A 21,458-nucleotide genomic window follows, 5' to 3' on the forward strand; every position below is an offset into this window, starting at 1 on the left:
CTTGCGTGGTTTCATTTATTTCTCTCAATATTACGATTTAAAGTGATTTATTATCCCCATTTCATGAATGAGAAGATGAAGATTTAAAGAATTTAAATACTGTGTCTAACAGCATGCTGCTGATAAGTAATAAAACCCAAATTTGACGCTAGCCAGGTTTTCTCTCAAGTGTGTATGACAAAGAACCTGCTAAATGCCTTGATGCAATTCACATACACTACTACCAGTCGAGCCATTTGTCAAATCACTTGAGCTATGCAGATCTCTTTCCTCTTCTCTGAAATAGGAATAATAATTGTGCCTATACTGCAGGGATGTTGTTAGAATAAAATAAAGTAATTGTGTTAAATATTTTTTAAAACTTTGAATCACTCTGTATATGTTATTTTATTCTTTCACAATGTGTACATATATCAAATCATCATTATGCACGCTTTAAATATGTTACAATTTTAATTATCAATTATAATACAATAAAGCTGAAAAAAATTAAAAGATATTTTCTCAATATAGGAAAAAATCAAATAATTTTGTAACTTCAAAGAGAGCTGAGACCTTAAAAATTATTACATGATGAGAAAAATAAATGGAAATATAGAATTGAATTTAGAGAAGAATACAGAGAGGAAAAGGATTTAATATAGTATATATATATAACTCCTTCTTTGTAGCCCATTAACAATTATTTCCCACCAACAGACAAACAGAAAGGCAGACCCAATAAGAGCTCTGTAGTCTTGGCTGTGTATAGGCTCAGTGCATAATCATTAGTTTTGCACAATTAATTTTTTATTATGTCAAATAAAGCCAGAGATTTAAAATATTAAAATATTAAAATCTCCAGCACGAAAATTCACAAACCACTTTTGACGCATTTGATCCGTCACAGCACCTTCTCCATACACTAAACAAATCTTTTGTGTTTCGGTTGCGTTTTTACCTTTCTTGAAGTAATAAAACATAATATGCTGAAAATGTTGCTTTTTTTCTTCTATATTCAATATTAAAATGGCTACACAAAAATTCACCAATTTTGATGTTTTTTTAAAAATGCACACTGATACGACACCTGTCACAATACAATCTAACAAAATTGTTTTGAATGAAGTTAAAGACAACTAAGCACTACTAGAGCCATTTTATGGAAAAAAACTCAACGAACTTCTTGGCCAACCCAGTAGCTAGACTAGGTAAAAATAAAGTTCCATAACATTGGTTTTATCTTTATTAATCATTCAGGGTGCAAATATTGTCATGGTTCTTCATTACAGAGGAGATTGTACCCTTCTGTTTTTCAAGCTCTGTTGCATCCATTCAAGTTAAATGTCTGAAAACTTTTATATTTTAGAAATAAAGACACATGAATTGGGATAGAGATTCTTTTCAATTGCTCTTCTACCATATAAATAAGACATTTCATGTCCAAAGTTTTTCTCAGAGGAAACATAAAATTGATTATACTACAGACTTTGATAGTTTGTGTCTTTGTGAAATACAGGGAAGAGCAGTTTAAGTATCTTAGTGCAACGTATCCTTTAATAAGAATTACTGTGCTATACGGGAGGGTTTGTTCCAAATGCGATCTGGTTTGTCAGACTTAGAAACATAAATCTGTTTCTTCCCTATGCATTATTCATAACTGCTTATCATTACATAAAGTTTATCACGCACAGATTAAACATTTCCTTTTCAAAACATATGCCTCAAGTTTCTTTGTCCCTACAGCCACAATTTTAGGTATTGGTTTTATTTCTTAATCAACACTTTGAAATAAGAATATACTAAATCATAAGAATACTTCAATATATATTGCATAGGTTATATAAATTAGTTAAAACAGTGCTTTCTTCCAATATCAGTTCTGTTTTATTCAGCAGTGTCTTGTTAATAACAAGGAACCTAATAAGCATTGTTCTATTTTGAGGTATACAGCATTTTCAATTATTTGGATACCTATTTTACACATTGTTGAAAAATTGTAACATTTAAATTAAAGAAAGGATAATACTCATTAACCTGTGTCATCCCCCCACCCTTGAACTTGGATTATTTTTTATTTCATGGCCAGTCAAAATTATTTTAGCCACAGAGCACTGTTCCCTTTGCTGTGTTCTCTCAACCAAGGTTCTGACACAAACCTTGTATTACATGAAATAATGTGTGAGTTTTCTTTCCATAACTTACAGGAATTCTATAAAATGGGCTCCTTTCTTGCTGTTAAGAGACTTAGTTTAACATAAAATTCTTAAAGGGATATTACTAACTTTATCTTTTTCTTTTGAACTTTTCCCAAATATATGACATATAATAAATAGCACTGGTTTAACCAACAGAGATGACTTCCAGAGAGACTGTGTCTCCTGAACTTAGGGTAGACCAAAAAGTGAAAATAATGTGTTTTTAAATTTTATTTTCAATTCAAAGTGCTAGTATAGAATTGTGCATAACATATAGAGGACACTTGAAACATATAACAACATCCAAAGGGGGTTCTGAAATATTTAGATTCTTACCAGGCAGATAACATGGAGCAATGATAATCAGAGTTACGTGGAGAATCAAAAATACTTAAATAAACAGTTTGCTATTGCTGGAGTAGAGTGTAAAATTACGGAGTCTGCTTCAAGTAGCTAGAGAATTATAGGTCCTTAAATTTAGCATTTTGACATTGTGAAAACAACTAAAGTGAATGCAGTGGGGGTAATAAAATAAAACTTGTATTGATGAGGGGGGAAAAGACATTGATTTTGATGGCAGTTTCAAGGACTGATTGGAGGAAGAGCAGGCCTTAGAGGCCATTGCAATAATCCAAGAAGAGATAAGAATTTAGCAGTGCAAGGTAATAGGGAATTAAGTTTCGGCAGTAAATTTGCCAACGTGCATTGAGAAGATAAAAGTCCACAGAGCCTGAAGTTTCTAGCTTGAGAGACAGCTTAGATCTCAGTAGCTCAAGAATCCAAAAGGGAGACCCATATTAGCACAACGTCATTGTCTTATTTAACTTGCATGTAGAAAACAAGATGAAATGTATGGATTTACAGGGCTTAGCTCTCTGGAAAATATCACACGAGTTATATAGCTACCTGAATATAAAGTAGAGATGTTTCATGACTGAAAAAGCTCCCTTCCATGTAATTAATGTAGCATCATACATTACCTAGAGACTTCATATGTTAATGTAGTCTGAACCAGCAAGAAAGGACCTGGGCAACTCTTTGACAATCCCATGCCTCTCTCTACTTTGTGCTTCGCAATTACGTGTATCCTAGAAATTCTTAGTAAATCTTCATACTGAACACGATCTCTGAGTCTGATTTGACAATTCAGATCCTTTGTATTAGCTCAATGATTATCTGACCCAGGAGACTGAGAAGAAATGCTTGAAGACCCTGGTCTAAGTTAATTCCTTCACTGTTTCCAGTGCAGCCCTATAGAAGTGGGTCTGCAATGGAGAAAAGTCACAGTGGCACAGGATTGACTCTAAACAGTCTCTCTTTTGCTGAATCATAATTGCTTTATATTCTTGGGGTCTTCAGTTTTTTGTTTGGCATTTGAGCTCAGTTGGTCCCGTAATTACTTTTGAATGAAGAGTCAGGCTTTTTTTTGCTTGTTTGTTTTGTTTTGTTTTCCCTCTAATGTCTGGCTTTCACATTAGTCCTCCATCTAGGACACAACTTTTAATGTTTATTCTGCCCAATCAGCCCCTTGCTCTTCCCCTGGGCTGCTTGCCCAGCCTTCACGAAGAGATGAGGAATACTGGCTCCACCCAGAGGCTATGCCCCGCTGTCACCTTTGTTTGCTATATTTCGAACGGTATCCAACCCTTTCCATCTAAATTGTCCATCTAAATATACCTGTTTTTTCCTAATCTAAACCCCCCCATGGAATGTGGGTAAAAATTCAATAAATATTTTTACAAGAATATTGGAATTTTTCCCATCTCTTGTGAGATTTCTTATGTCTAGGTCCCCATTATAGTTTTCCTTTCACAAATGTAAGAATGAATGGGCATTAAATCTTTCTGATCTTCACTCCTACACAGAATGTCTTTTCACATAGAAAAAATAAAAAAAACAACTTTGCAAGACACTTTCTTGATAAAGTGATGACAGTGGCTATGCTGATACATTATTTAAGCTATCTATAGGAATAACAGATATCCCACTAAACCATACCAGCATCCTCTCAAACTAATGAGCCATTTATAAGGAACACTGTCGTGGGACTTCCCTCGTGGCGCAGTGGTTAAGAATCTACCTGCCAATGCAGGGGACATGGGTTCGAGCCCTGGTCCGGGAAAATCCCACCTGCCACAGAGCCCCTAAGCCCGTGCACCACAACTACTGAGCCTGCGCTCTAGAGCCCGTAAGCCACAACTACTGAGCCCACATGCCACAACTACTGAAGCCCGCACACCTAGAGCCTGTGCTCCGCAACAAGAGAAGCCACCACAATGAGAAGCCCGCGCACCACAACGAAGGGTAGCCCCCGCTCGCCGCAACCAGAGAAAGCCCGTGTGCAACAATGAAGACCCAACACAGCCATAAATAAAAATGAAAAACAAAAAACAAAACAAACACTGTTGTGCCTTCAATTCTACAGTTCGTTGGATATTCAAACGGTCTTACCATCTCCAAGATTCCTCTCAATACTCTGAAATATCCTGTTAAGAATAACTTTAAAATTTCTTAAAGAAGCATCTTTGGTACATCTAGTTGCAAACCTTACCATGTTTTAAATTATAAAATAATTAAAATAGCTTTGGTTAATAAATTCTAGCAGTACTTTATGAGCCTATGGTCCTTGAAAGGCTATGAATATTTTTGCTATTTTTACTTTGATTACAAATAGTCTAATTGGGTTCTATAACCTCCTAAGTTTAAATTACTGGTAAACTGCACTATGAAAATCCTATGAAAGCATTTGTTGAAAATGAGATACTAGCTAGTAATAATCTAATTTCTGATAGCCATTTTCTAGCTTGAAATCACTTTGGCATATTTTATTTTAGCTGATTCTGTTTTCTAAAGAAGGCATAGTCACAAACTTTGTGAAAATATAAAGCATGACAAACAGCTTAAAGAGCACAGATGCTGGAACCAGGCAAACTGCCCCTTACTAGCAAGTTCCCTGGTCTTCCTGTAGTCACTTTCCCCATCTCTATAATAAATAATAAGAATTCCTCACAGGTAAATGAATTAGTTTGTTTATATTAAGTTCTTTAAACAGTGCCTGAAGTCTTAAATATAGACCCTAGATACATGCTAATATTATTAATACTACAAACACAAGTTTTAAAATTGTTGTTTTGAGATAAGTTTCTGAACTCAGTGTTCAAAACGCATTTTCTTTCTAGTTTGTCATTCTGCCTTTCCATGTGCAAAGGCTTGTGTCAGAGGCACAACACAGAACAAATAGACAATAGTTGCGCCTAAAGTGTGTGTAGATGTTTATGGGGGCAGTAACAAGAAAGGTATGATCTGAAACTATTTAAAGAAGAATGATATAAAGATTACGAATCTATTACTTAAGTAAAAAGTATTTCAAATAATTTGACATAATGAAAAAAATTGAAACATTTTTCAATTATACTCTGGTTTCATAATTTTATTTCCTAAGTGCAAAGAACACCACCTTTCTGATAAAATGACCAGACTTTATCAGAAAATGTAACATTAATCTAGAAGGAAGAGTCATACCTTTATCAGGAAAAGAAGTTTTATATAAATTTTATCCATGAATTATCCCTGATCCACGGTCGGTCAGTTTTCCTGTCTGTGTCCTATATATAGCATGCGCCTGGAGCTCAGTGTCTACCAGGCTGAAATACAGCAAGGATAAAGGTTATTTCTGTGGCTCCTACTCTCCATGTTTACCAATATAAAGAGATATAGAGAGAAATTTATGAGAGTCGGAAATTTTTGAGACAGCAAGCAACACGTCTGGATCAAAATGATAAATGTTATGTTTGCCGAGGTTTCCCAGGCAGACCAAATAATCTTGGCTACAGAGACCTCGCATACATTTGGAACCAGTACTTGGAGCTGACCCATGATTTCAGATTTTCTCTCGGCAACTCTGCAGCCCCATCTGAGAGTGTCTTACCACTGTGGTCCCTTGGGAATATTTTATGGCATTTAATTTTCCACAGGTAGTAAACCCAGTATTTCTAAGTATCAGCTCCCCATTTCCACTTGTCAAATCATTTCAACGTAAATAGAAATAGAAGTGAAGCCATACATATGCAAATTATCTCTGATTTAGCCAAGAGCTAGAGGTATGACATAATTCATAGTTTAAGTTAATTCCCTTTGCCCAGATCACATAGCTCAGGGAATAATTGGCATAATTAAAAGTACAACTTCGTTCAACAATTTAACTTTAGTGTGTGCACTTCATTTCAGTGATTTATGGATAACTGTGAAGATGAACATTACTCAGCCCCTCTCAAATGCTATGGATCGATCCATGTATAATTACAGCAAATGCATTCGTTAACGGTGTTATAAATTAAAAATTTTCCTTTGAACAGATGATTTATTATGATCATTCAACAGTGCTGCATTTTTGTTACAATGACTGTATTGAAAAGTTAAATGCCTCCAGGAAGTAAGATGACAAAAATATGAAAATGCCAACTATATAGAGTGGTTTTACAGCTTTATTAAATTTGGTTTCTACTTTTACCTTGACTTTTAAAGCAAAGAACATTTCTGTGGGTTTTTTCCCCTTAAGTTAGAAGAGCAATTTTGCATCATGTTGCTCTAAATTTTATGCTTACCTTTCACCCCCTAACTCCAAGGCCATTAAAGGTAGAGACTTTCTTAATTGAACATTGTGAGGCAGGGGTCAGTCTAGGACCTGGTATATGTTAGGGACCAAAAGGAGCTGGATTATTTGGTGATTGATTTATACATTCACAAGTCCTCACAATAATGCACATACCAAATGAGATCACATGCAAGTAAAGATAGTTTTGTGAGACCTGGCCAAATGTTACTACTTATTTGTGACATTTAGAACTTGTTATGAAAATCAGAGAAATTTAAGTTGTTTCTGTTTCCTAAGAACAGAAACACACTTTATTGCAGACTTTTGGGTCAGTACTGTAAATTCTGTACCCTGAGTCTCCCAGGCTTCTCTGAAGTGCATAATTATTGCCAATCAAAAGTATCTTGACTGATCTCATGCAACCCAATTACAAGACCTAGTATAAAACTACAGTAATCAAGACAGTGTGGTATTGGTGAAAGGATATACATAGATTATTGGAATAGAATAGACAATACAGAAATAAACCCACATAAATATGGGAAATCGATTTTTGACAAAGATCCAAAGATAAACTGATTGAGAAATGATATCTTTTAAGTAAGTGGTGTCACACACACACACACAAATCTTGACCCATAGCTCACAGCTCACCCATAGAAAATATAGAAGAAAAAACTTGTTGGGTCAGTCAAAAAGTTTTTAGCAAAATTCATAAAAGAAAAATTGGAGCTTTATCAAAACTAAAAACTTTAGGTCCATGAAAACAGTTAAAAGAAAGAGAAGACAAGCTATAAACTGGGAGAAAATCATGTTTCTGACAAAAGGCTTGTTTGCAGATTATATTAGAACTCTCAAAACTCAGCCATAAGAAAAGAAACAACCTGATATTAAAGAATAAGCAAAAGAACTGAACAGGCACTTCATCAAAGAAGATATGTGGATGGCAAATAAGTGCATGAAAATATGCTCAACGTAATTATTCATTAGTAAAATCCCCGTTAAAACCACAATGAGATATCACTGCATACTTATTAGAATGAAGAAAAAAAATTTGGCAATACCAATTGCTGGCAAGTATGTAGACCAGCTCTAACTCTCCCACCTTGGTGGTGGGAATGCAAAACAGTGCAGCCATAGCAGAAAACAATTTGACCTTTTCTTATAAAGTTAGAGATAGACTTCCTATAAATCCCAGCAAATTCCACTTCTAGTTATTTGTCTAAGAGGAATAGAAACTCATGTTTGTATAAGTCCTGCATGCAAATGTTTGTTTATAGTAGCTTTATTTCTTATCACCGAAAGCAAGATACAACCTAAATGTCCTTCAGCCAGTAAATGGATAAACCAACTGTGGCATATATTCCACTGTATACTCTCAGTAAGAAGGATAAAATTTTGACTCCCGTAACAACATAGATGACTCTCAAATGCATTCTGATAAGTGAAAGAAATTATGCACGGATTGTAGGAAAAGGCAAAATTACTGGAGACAGATCAGATGAGTGATTCCCAGGGGCTGCAAGTCAGGGGGAGGGATTGTCTATAAAAGGGTAAGGGATTTGGGAGGTGATGGAACTATTTTGTGTCATGACTGTAGTGGTGGATATGTTACTCTATGCCTTTGTGAAAACCCACAGAACTGTACACCACAAAAAGTAAGTTTTACTGTTTGTAATTTCTAAAATAAAACACAATTTGGAAAATTAAAGCAAAGTAATGATTACTTTGTTCTCAGTTGCACTTCCTCTGAAGTAATACAATGATTTGATTCAATGGTTAGAGAGCTGATTTGAGACAAGTAGGAGTTACAAAATACCATGCACCAGTAAATATTTCGAAATATTTTCAAAATATTTCAAAATATTATCCTGTTACTATACTACTAAAATTTGGGGATTCACCATGTTTGTTATAATCGTTTTACCAAATGTATTAATTGTTGTAGCTTATAACGTGGATGGACTTTATTTTTACTTCGTTCCATTGGCAGAAATTTCATAGTGCAAAAAAATGTTAGAATCCAAAAGTTCATGATGGATTCATCCAGGAAGTAATATCGATTTTAGGTGCCGTTTCCATTGTGTTTGGGGCAAAGATGTCTATAATTGCGTCTATTGCTAAAAAATGAAATTTGCAATGATCTATTGATAGGTATTCCTTCATAGTAGAGTCACTAATGATAAGATATATGGAGACAAATAATTGACTTGAATACGTTCATGAGACATAAATCAAGGAGAGAAAGATTTTACAAATATAATTAAAAGAGCCTATATTTTACAACTAGAGCCACATGAAAAAATTCTACCTTGGCAGAAAATCTGAACATCTACTTTGACAGATGATCTGAAGTCTGAAAATAAGAGTGAGTCACAGAAATTTGGGAGAAGTCAGTATTTAATAGGATCCCATTTAATGGGCTTCTGTCTGGTTCTTCTCAAGCAAAGGAAAATAGAGAAGTTCATATCAGACTTTCCTTCATTTCAGGGGACTGATCACTCAGTGGGTCTTCCACATTTGTTGCCATGACAACAGAGATGTGGAGATAGAGAAACTATTAACTATGGCTCTTTAGAAACTCAATTATATGTTTGATAGGATGATGTGGCTGATAAAAGATGACAGTGCAGCACACTGCTCCATAGATTCAATCTGAGTTTTCTTTTTGTACAAGCTGTCTTCTGAACCATCCCATCAATTTTTCTATCAAACCCTGGTAAACTGTTTTCTCTTGATCCAGTGGTCCTCATAGGCTATTGCTTCTCCCACCTACATATATTTCCACAACATTGTCCACTGACAACTCTACTGTTGTGCCCAATATACACTTATTACCAGTTTTCTGGTTTTCCTGTTGCTTGTTCATCTACAGAAGAGAAAGTTCTTGCCCAACTGGCCTGTGGACACAATCAACTGAGTTATAAATCTTAACTCTGTCTTTACATATATATCCCCACTCATAAGAAATTTTTTCTGAACTAATAATGCCTCCTTCAATAATAGATACTTATATTCAGTTAGACAATTATCTCTACAAGGATAGGGACTACTTATGGGACTACCATTTTGTAACCAGGGCCAGTGACATGAGTGTCAACAATACAATTAACGTGTGTTTACTGACCTGGATAGTACATTAGTTGCAATGACATGCTTGGCAAACTGGCTCTCTTGCTGGACAGTAACCTCTTCTGGGCCAGGGATGATTCTATTCCTGGCAAATAATGGGTGTGCAGTGATGCCTAGTATATCAATGAGTGTCATGCACTTAGCTCTACAAATGTAATGCTTCAAGGTTTTGATAGCTATAGGATGAGGGAATTTAGAACTGTTGTAATCTATGTTATAACAGGTGTCATTTCTCATTCCCTGTTTACAGTAGAGAAATGGTACTGAGAGGGAAATGGTACTGAATAATTTAATACAAAGAGCATATACCACATAAACCACACACACATAAAAATGACATAAAATCAGGAGCAATTACATAAAACAAAAGTTAATTGTTTCGTTATTATATATGGCCCTAAGCAGGTCATTAGTATCCTGAATCCCAAGGTTTTAGGTGGGCGTATCATGAGGAAGCAAAAGCAGATTTTAAAAACATAGTGACATTTTTCAATTACTATTCACACATTATCTTGCCAAGGTCTTAATGGCATTCTTCTCAGTCATTAAGCAGTCTTCTACAGTGTTCTACTAGAGAAAGATCACTTGGCTGGAACTCAGTGCTTTGGGTGTTTGAAGCTTGTTTTGTCTAGTAGTTCTTAAACTCTGGGTCATGACCCCATATGTTGGCCCATTTCAGTGGGTCTCCAAGGGATCTTTTGAAAAAAATACAAATGCATGGACCCGCCCAGACAAATTAAATCAGAATTTCTGAGATTGTGATCAGAATATTTTTTTAAAGTATCCCCAGTGATTCTGAAAAAAAGTTACAGTTGAATCACTGGCTTATCAGCCAGTAAAGTTAAAATAGAAAAGTCTGACCTCACTGAGTTCTATCCCCTGAACAGCCATCAATAAATTGGCTAGTTTTTTGAAAGAATGAATGTTCACATTTATTGTACACAATGTTTTGCTCTACCACAACATTTGATGAAAGATCATATATTTACTTTGAGCCGAAATAAAATATACAATTGACCCAAAGAGCTCATTATCTGAGCATTTAATATATTAATAGTATGATATATGTTATTTGGATAGATATTCTAAGTAGAAAAACATGAGATTGTTGAACAAGGCCTTTTGATATGGAGAGAAGCAATTATTCATTCTGGAATGGAAGTAGCTGAATTTATTTTAATCACATCTCTCCCCAAATAAAAAAGAATCATGCAATTTGTAAAACTACAGAATATAAGTAAAAAAAATTATTTTAAGGATACTTGAAGGTCTGATGTAAATGACTTCTAGTTCAGTTACAGGGATTATAGATGACCTATTTTATTTCTGTATAATCTAATGTGTATCAATTAAACTGAGACAACTTAAAACCAACTACTTAAAATAAAAGAGATTGATGTTCTTAAGGGCAGGGAAAGAATAAGAAAGTGGCAACAACTCTCCCTCTTCTCTATAACTTATTCACCAGGTAAGGATGTCTCAGGATTGGTTTTTCTCTCCCTCTGGGTAGATAAGGCATGCAACAAAAGAAGAGTTAATCCGGTCTCTGATTTCAACTAAATACAGTTAGAGGAGCTTGTTGGAAAACATCCTTCTATTTTCAAGGTATAAAGAATAAATCTAAATTGGAGAAGTCTGGAAGGTATGTCATCTGTCTGTATCTAAAGGTCAAACCTCTAATAATATGTCAGGCTTTGATAAAAGAAATGTTTATATAAAAATTTTGACCTCCAAAAATTCTTGACTTCTATGTTGCTGATATAAGCATAATATTAAAAAAAAAGAAATTCTCTTGTCAAATGATGTATCCTCAAGATATTCTAAATAAGTAAAACAAACCTTTGGCAAAATGATCAATAAAAAGATAGAAGTACAAGTTAACACTTAAGAGGAAACAGGGCTTTTAATACAGATTCTATAGAGATTTTTAAAATCATAATACAATTCAAAGCAAAAACTAATGCTAGTAATTTTGAAGGACATACTACCATAATTTTCTTAAGAAGAAGTAGAACAATAGAAGAAAATGAAAACATTAAATGAACTGACTCAGTAACTTTGCTGTCCTATAATAGAGACATACAACAGGTCTTGGTAATTTTATAGATGGGTTTTATACACCCTCAAGGAACAGATAATACCAACTTTATCACAGACTAAGAAAAGAGAGAGACCCCTCAATCCATTTTATATATGTATTCTAACTTTTAATAAGACCAAAACAGAATAGTATAATAAAATTACATTTTATACCAAAACGCTTGTGAACACTGAGGTGTATATTCTAAATAAAACACCATCAAATCATAGTAGGGACTTCCCTCGTGGCGCAGTGGTTAAGAATCCGCCTGCTAAGGCAGGGGACACGGGTTCGATCCCTGGTCCAGGAAGAGGCCACATGCCACGGAGCAACTAAGCCTGTGTGCCACAACTACTGAGCCTGCGCTCTAGAGCCCAAGAGCCACAACTACTGAGCCCGTGTGCCACGACTACTGAAGCCCACACGCCTAGAGACTGTGCTCCACAACAAGAGAAGCCACCGCAATGAGAAGCCCGTGCACCGCAACGAAGAGTAGCCCCCGGTCACCGCAACTAGAGAAAGCCCGCGCGCAGCAATGAAGACCCAACACGGCCAAAACTAAATAAATAAATATAACTTTAAAAAAGAAATCATATTTAGCAGTGTATGCCCATCTAAAAGAAGACTCAATATCTTAAAATAGAATACTCTTTTAATTAATCTTTACATTCAAAGCAATTTCGATCAAATCTCAGCAGGTGTTTTGTGTTTATTTCAAAAATTCACAACCTGATCTCAAACTTCTTATTACAGAATAAAGAACCACAAATACCCAAGTCATTGTGAAGCATAAGTACTGGGAAGGAGAACTTGCCTTACAGAATATCAAAGCTTCTTGCAAAACTCAAGTAATTCAGACACGGGTACTGGCAGAGGAGTAGATCAATAACGTACTGTACGACTGGAACTGAAAGTGAGAATTCATATACATGTGACAGGAAAGTAACAATGTGGGTGAGCAAGATACACACCAATTTCAGGAAGCATAACTTCCTTCTTGAGACAGGAAATAGAATAGCATTTCAACAAAACATGGAAATTTACATTTCTTTTTTTCCCAGTTATATTCAGAAATAATTGGCATACATCCCTCTTTAAGGTGCACAGCATGATGGTTTGATTCACATACACTGTGAAAGGATTACCACAGAAGGTTCAGCTCACGTCCACCATCTCATGTAGATACAATAAAAAGAAAACGAAGAAAAGGAAGAAAAATTTGCTCCTTTGATGAGAACTCAGGATTTACGCTCTTAATAACTTTCCTATATATCATGCAGCAGTGTTAACTATCGGAGGAAGGTGGTCCAATGTACAAACTTCCAGTTATAAGCACTAGGGGTGTAACGTATGGCAGGATGACTGTAATTAACACTGCTGCGCAGTACATAGAAAAGATGGCAAGTCACATTTCTTTCATCTTAAGCAAATACAAAAAACAATATTAAGGTTTGTTTATGTGAATGATGGGTGAATGGATATTCGTTAAATAATCTTCTATACGATTGAAATATTTCATATTTAAACAAATGAAAAAATCATTTTTAGTGTAGTTGAGAAACGTAAACTGAAAGTCAGAAAACTGGAATTTTAGTCCCTTTTAGCCTTTAATCATCTCTATAACTTAACTTTCTAAGGATCAGTGTTCTTGTTTATAAAATAAAGCCACTAGAATAGATGTGTGCCTTTAACCACCAGATGGTAATGTCCCTGGCTGCTCTAACCCATGTAATTCCCAGGAATTTCAATGTGTTTTGAATTTCAGCTGCATTTATCAGCCAGCCTGTATTTGTCAAGTAGGTGATACAGTTCCTAACCCCTCCTGCTTAATCCTCCGAGGAGGCAATTATGATAATATCATCAATGAATGCATTAACTGGCTCTTAATGTTTATCATTTCCAAGTCCTTCCTCATCTAATTATGACAAATGCCCGCGATCAAATATCCCAGTGGGAAAACAGTAAATGTATACTGGGTTCCATCCAAAAGAATGCAAAGTGAGACTGGCTGGGCTCCAATTTTCCTTTGAAAAGAAGGCCTTAGCCATGTCTGTGAAGGCATACGGTCCCTGCTGGTCTGTCTCTCCTGTTCAGTCTTTCCACATTCCATACAGCAGGAGCAGTCAAAGACATCACCTTACATAATTCTCTATACTCTTAACCTTAGAGTGTCTGCTTTACATGCTGATCAGACAGGCCTGTTAGGAGGGGATTTAGTAGAAACAATACTCCTGCTTCAATCATTTTCTTAACAAGAGTAGTGATCTCTTGCTGCCCTCCAGGCAATTCTCAAGGTTGTCCTTTAGCCTGGTCAGTTACAACTGGGCACCGGGCAGAACTAGACAATAGTAAAAAGGGTGAGGACGACACCACCATTCACTCATTATACCCACACCATTCATGTATTTGGAAAAAGGCAATGAGAATTCAGAATAATCTTTCCAGTTACATTTTCCACTTTGTAACCCAACTCACACCTTTGTGTCCTCTCCAACACAGAATCTCCACACTCTCTCTCCCCGTTTCATTACTGAGCCTCTCAGAACATCATCGCTGTCTCTCATGCCCAGCAAAGCCAAAGCATTTTGCATGTACCACTCCCTGGCTGCTTCCCTCGGATGGTTACCTAAGACCTGAGATCCCCCACCAGGGGTAGGATGATTGGGTGAGCAGATCATGGGCTCTTAGTGTTTTTCAGATTCTATCACTTTAACTGAGACAGTGAACTCAGCTCTGGTTCAAATATTTTTCATTCCAAACCAAAATCCTCATAGGTGAATTTGGATTCCTCAAGTCCTTGGAGGCATAAGAAGACTAGATACTGTCGTCTTCACTGAAAGAGTGCCGAGTTTTGTTTGGACAGGCACTTAGGTTACTGGTGTTATACTTGATCTTGTCAGGCTTGTTTTATTCTTTATCATGGCAAATCTATTTCAGTTTTTAGCTTAGTCCTAGGGCACTGGTTCTTTATTTTGGAGCTTTGTCCTTAGTCTGAAGGCTTGGTCTTTCTAGGGTCTCCACTGAATGCCCGGGGCACTCAGCAAGGCCTCTTCACTCTGCCTGGACTAGAGCTCTCCTCACCAGTTAGCCCCAGGGCAGTTGCCCTCTGCTAAGCTTCACGGAATCTCCAGCTATTCACTCATCACCCAGCCCAGGAGACCCACGGTGAACCCACGCTCAGGCTTCCTGAACCTCCTTCTGAACAGCAGCCTCTTCTCTGGCATTGCCCTACCAATGAGTCCCACTGCTTCAGCACTCGAGAACTTCGGCTGTGCCTTCTCAGCCCAACAAGACCCGTCCACTGGGGCGCCTCATCCTGGCACAGCAGCAGGCAAGTACTCCAGGGAGAAGGGGTGAGAGGTGATCCATGTCGTTCCTGGTTCTCTTCTTTCAAGGATCCTGGCCTTGCACTGCCTTTGTTTGATGCCCGGGAACTGTTGCTTCAGATGTTGTTGTCCAGTTGTATAGTTACCACTGGCTGGAGGGCAAGCACAGTACCAGTTACACTGTCAGGCCTGAGAGTGGACACCTGTCTTTTTTCCAGGGCGTTTTTAACAAAATAGCCAAATAAGTATGCAAGTGTCAGCAGATGTCAGTAAAAGGCAAGGCAATCATATACGAATTTTGTATTAGGATGTCAAAGATTAAATTATCAAAGTCAGAGCTTAGCAAACATATCATTTTTATTATTTATTTATTAAAAAAAATTTTTAATGGAGTCTTTTAATTTTATTTTTTTTTTAGTTCATGTAAATTTAATTATCGAAAAAGCTGATCACATAGCAGCAAAGAGATGTATTTTCCTTTTTTTTTTTTTTTTTTTTTGGTGGTATGCAGGCCTCTCACTGTTGTGGCCTCTCCCGTTGTGGGGCCCAGTGGCCACGGCTCACGGGCCCAGCCGCTCCACGGCATGTGGGATCCTTCCGGACCAGGGCACGAACCCGCATCTCCTGCATTGGCAGGTGGACTCCCAACCACTGCGCCACCAGGGAAGCCCAAGATGTATTTTCCATTTGACTTGAAGTTGCTTCACCACTTGCAGCTCATCTCCAAAGCTTCATTATATTTTTGCTTAGTTGGGAAACAACTTTCTCGTTGGGAAGGACGCCCCAGGTCAACTAGGAAGCTATGCGTTTAGGGCAGCAACGTGCTGAGGGGTCCTTCAGAGCAGTTCTTCAGAGAGCACGTCTTGTAAGGCTCTAAGAGCTGGCAGAGGTGATCTTCAGCAGCACAGTCTCCAAGCGGGGCTCTGAACCTGAACCCACAGGCCCCGCTCCCTTAAGCTCATCAGTGTTTGTTTTTGTGAGTTATTTGGTAGAGCACAGTTTGCTTTGGGTGTTGTTGCACCCAATTTATTTCTTGAATATATTTAACCTACAAGTACACCAGAGGGAAACGTAAATTAAAAGCTAACCAATTTCAACCATTAACTTACATGGATGGTGAAAGAGAACTTCTTCCTTGCTTCTGTAGACAACTTAGCTGTTTGACTATTGAAGGTGGAGCCCCATTATGTTTAACTTAGATAAGCTAGGTATAGATAGACAAAGGGTAAATATTCCTCTGAAATAAAGCAAAAGGAGATTTGGGAGTTGTGTTCTATTCATGCCTCTAGAAGGTGAGAAAGGAGGAGAGGGAGAGAAGAGAAGAAGGGTCTAAAGGGTTAGGGTAACCGGAACTTAAACAGAAAGCTAGAACCTAATGAAGAATATATCCACTGAGAATCCTTACAGTGGAGACTGGCCAATGAATTTATAGGAATAGCGATATATGACATACAATTTAAAATTGTTCTAATCTGCGATGTAATTATTCACTCTGACCCAAAATATTTTCTGTAGAAATCTGATACAAACAAAAGATTCGGCTCGTGGAGTTTGGGACATGAAGAGAAAATAATCACAGTATTCTATAAGACAGCAGCAGCACAGCAATCGACATTTAGGAACCAGTGTTTAACTCCGGTGTGCATTCTCTCAGGAGGGGATAGGAGACTAATCAACTTCCTCCCAATAAGAAATTCTGCTGAAGGAACATCCCACTTTGGGAAGGTTTTGCAGACTCCTAAGAAAATACTACTTAATAACAGAATGTTGAGTATTCTGTAAAACAGCCTAGACTCTTTAAAAAAAAGTAAAAACTGTTAACGTAAAGAAGGAGATCAGAAGGAAAGAAAGACTTCTCTTGATTACTGCTGCATGGCAAGGAAACAGCCTCGAAAAATGTTGCTTTGAGTCATTTAAGCAGGCAAGGGATTTTGTAAGGTTTGGGGGAATGGAGCTACTGTGATAGCAAGTGGCTGAGATGTTGAGATGTAAGACCCAGAGCAGACTTCCAAGCTCTCTGGCTTATTTTCAAAACAAGATATGTGGTTAACATGAGCAATAAAAAAAGATCCAAGTCGTTTCCCTGAGAAAGATATCAGTGGTTATTTCTTAGCAACTCAGCATTAATTTAGGACCAAAAAGAATTCCCCAAAGTATCTAGGTAAAATTCTGTTTGATCAGAGGGATTCAAGATAATTCAGGAACATCCAGTCTTTCAATGGCATGAAAGACTAAATAAATCAGTAACTGTGTGTAAACTCTCCAACCTAGATTTAGAAACATAATAACGAATGCAATGTGCAAATCTTAATTGGATCCTTAAAGAAATAAAGGAAACCAACTAAAATAGGCATTTTGAGGACAAGTAGGGCAATCTAAATATGACCTCTATATTATATGATATCATTGAACTAACATCAGTTTTCTTAGGTGTGATAACAGTATTATAGTATGCAAGAAAATGTTTTATTTTTAAGAGGTTGTATGGGGGGGGCAGTAGCTGATGTATTATACTAAGAATATTCAGATTATGATTTGCTGAATGTGAAAGCACAAGCAGGGAGCCCCCTCAGAATCTGAGCTCCCACTTTGGAGAAGTCAAGCTGAAAACCTTGGGGTCATTTTGAACGAAGGTGCAGAGGAAGAAAAGCCAGAAGATTCCCTAGTTACAGGTCTTAGAAATGGTTTTGGGGTGGGGAGTGGTGTGCGACGAGCCAGTGAAAGGACAATGCTCTGACCGAGGTCATGAGTGAGCAGGAAATAGAGGCCAGGGTAGCAAGTACCTATCACTTTTAAGGTGGTTGGGGGAGAGGTCATTAACTCTAAGTGGTTATTTTAAAAGGTGCCTCTGGGGCTTCCCTGGTGGGGCAGTGGTTGGGAGTCCGCCTGCCGATACAGGGGACACGGGTTCGTGCGCCGGTCCGGGAAGATCCCACATGTCGCGGAGCGGCTGGGCCCGTGAGCCATGGCCGCTGAGCCTGCGCGTCCGGAGCCTGTGCTCCGCAACGGGAGAGGCCACAACAGTGAGAGGCCCGCGTACTGCTAAATAAATAAAAAATAAAAGGTGCCTCTGGAGGAGCAAAGTGGGAACTTGGGGCAGGTGTCCTAAACTCAGGTCCTTATTTAAATGTATAGCTTTTGGGTGTGAGCAGAATTGTCGGCAGGTAAAACGCCTAAGCAGCAACTCCAGAGAGTTGTTTTCTCACCACTGAGATGTGCATACAGAAATATTTAAAAGTAAATGTCATAATGGCTTTAATTTATTTTCAAAAATTTTACCGGAAAATATATACCTGTATAAACATAGAAAGGTCAAGGAAATATGGCAAAATTATAACAATTGGTCATTCTAGGTAAGGGTATCATGTGTTCATAGCACTGTACTTTTTTCTTTACTGTAGGTTTGAAAATTTTCAAAATAAAAATGAGCAGGGAAAAAAATGAGCTTTGAACTGAATTCTTGATGACCTCCAACGTGAAAGATCAGATAAAGTCTGATCCAGCAGAGGATGAGAAATAGCTAGAGAGGTATAGCGGAAAGCAGAAGAGTGTTGTGTCATTGAAGCTAAGAGAGAAAAGTGTATCTAGAACAAGGGAGCAGTAAAAGTGTTCAAAGCTCCTAAGAGATCACATAAGATGTAGGCTAAGGAATAGTAACTGGATTAAGTAACACAGTTGTCACTGCTCATAACATACAGCTCAAAATTGAATTTATAGTTTAAAAGAAAGGAGTGAGGTATTCACCATGAATTAATTTAAAAAATGGAAATAATACCATGATGGAATATGGAAAAGAGATAAAGATGACTCAGGATCAGGAAATCTGGTGTCTCTACAGAGGAGCACAGAATTGAAAATGCCCAAATAGGAAGAACTAAAAAATTTTGCTGAAATGCAGACTACTAGTTACATTCAAAGAAAAAATGGATAGTTGTTCTCATCCATGGTTAAAGTTGTGCTATGAATACAAAAGAAAGACAAAAGGGCAAAGAGGGCTATTGTCAAGATTTTTTTAAAGCAGGGATATTGGATCTCAGCTGAATAGACGGTGCTGTGTGCAAAGCAGGCATCTAAAGGATACAGGATGAAGTAGAGGTATCTATGGACTGGATGAATAGAAAGAATTAGTGATTCTCAGTTTCTTGAATTAGTGATTTTGGAGGTGGAACAGTTTTCAATGATGACAAAAAGGAAGAAGGGCAGAGTAGATATGAAATTGTATGAATGAAGTAATTTCAGAATTACGGTGTTTCTGTCACTGTGGCTAACGCAGTCACTCCCAAGGGACCTGAGGAAGGAGTCTACTTGGGAATGAATTATGTGAGCCATTGTATTTTGTAGAAATTCAGGAAAAATTCTTGAACAAATACAATTGGAAATTTGGGGAAAAAAAGATATGGAAAAATATGAAATACAAAGGATACTCTTGGATTGGTTAAAAGTATAATTTATCTCATCCTTGTCTATCTAAGTTTTGAAACAAATTATTGTAATTCAAATCAAAGTTTTCCTTAGGTTGATTCCTAAATATGAACAAAATGTTTTGTTTCAAGGAAAGAGATAATTTATATAAATTTCTTATCTATGAAGAGCAGGTTGGGAAAAGGCATGTATTTTCATGTTGGAAATACAGAGTATATTTCTGCATGTAAAAAATACAAAAAAAAAGCACTTTAAACATAAAAGGAAATGTATGAATTAAATCGATCTTTGGTTTTTTAGAAATGCAATTTATGTTAATTAAATCATTTATATTTTAACTTTCAAGTATAAATAGCAAAATGGGAATGCCAAGTCAACGTAAAATTCAGCAATATTTAAATTTATGTATTTATGGTATTTCATCTTAAATTCTTTTAACCTTGGATTTAATTACACTCTGACTACATACAATCTAACTAGCAATATCCACAATGTTCTTAAATTTAATCTTTCCATCTTACTGATTAAATCTGCTCTTTCATCTACAGAAGCACAAAAAGATTTATTTTTGAAGCTCTAGAGCATTTGGTTGATTTAACATTGGGAAACCAATTAATGTAATCCATCATATCATCAGGCTAAAGAAGAAAAATCATATGACCATATCAATAGATGCAGAAAAGGCATTTGACAAAAATCAACATTTACTCATGAAAGAAACACTTGGCAAACTACGAATAGAGGGGAACTTCCTCAACTTGATAAAGAACTTTTACAAAAACTCTGCAGCTCAAAAGAATGAGACGACAAGCCACAGACTGTGAAAAATATATTTGGAAAAGACATATCTGATAGAAGACTGTTAGCCAAAATATACCAAGATCCACACCCTGAGGGATAGAGAGGAAAGAGTCCACAATACAGGTTCCTCCTACTCCAGTGGTCTCAAAAGCCCTGCTCAGGCCAAAGCAAATAGCAGCTCCCCATTCTTCCTTTTATCTTCCTTTTTCACAAGATGTCATCTTTTCCCTAGAGACCTTCATACTGGCTTCTTATTGTAGTTTATGTCCAAATGGAGGTCATATCACATTGGGTGATGTCTCTGTTTATAGAAGTTCTGTGTATTTAAAATAGAATGAAATAGAGACCGTTTTCTATTTATAAGAATTTCAAAGAAAACCGAAGACCATGGGTTTTTGTGTGCCATTTAACCAAAATTCTAATAAATGAAATAATATTCAAAGGTTTAATAAGCTGGAAGAATTAACTGCTATACTAGCCTAATTTTTTCAAGCCATAGAATTTGATTTCTCTTTTTAAAAATATAAGAATACTAATATACTCCTTGTAATGTTATCTTGTGAGAATTAACTGATATTATGAATGTAAATTAACTGAGACTCAGAGAAATTAGGCAACTTGCTTACATTTACCGTGTATAAATGACAGGTGAGGGGTCTGGTACTAATTAGTAGAACTTATTAGATATATTTGGGATGAGTTTGGATGCCATGACTCTTAGAAACTGATCTTTTTATAGGTTCAATTGAATATGTCACTTTATTGTACTAGAACTTACTACAATTCCTTCACTACTTTCCTAATAGAACACACATACGCACACGTACCAAGAAACCTTCCTTGCATTTATTTAATTTGTCCACCAGATGGCATGATTAGCCCACAGGTTGTCAAATAGTCTAGAAAAAGTTCTTGTAAAACTTTGA

At 36.7% G+C, this 21,458-nt stretch overlaps 1 long non-coding RNA gene across 1 annotated transcript in view; it reads right to left on the reverse strand.

The window, feature by feature from the left end:
• Positions 1 to 21,458, reverse strand: part of LOC115859304 (uncharacterized) — an 81,547-nt gene that overhangs the window by 511 nt on the left and 59,578 nt on the right. The gene's annotated exons all lie outside the window — the stretch shown is intronic.

This window comes from Globicephala melas, chromosome 13 (assembly GCF_963455315.2).
Source record: "Globicephala melas chromosome 13, mGloMel1.2, whole genome shotgun sequence".
Lineage (NCBI taxonomy): Eukaryota > Metazoa > Chordata > Mammalia > Artiodactyla > Delphinidae > Globicephala > Globicephala melas.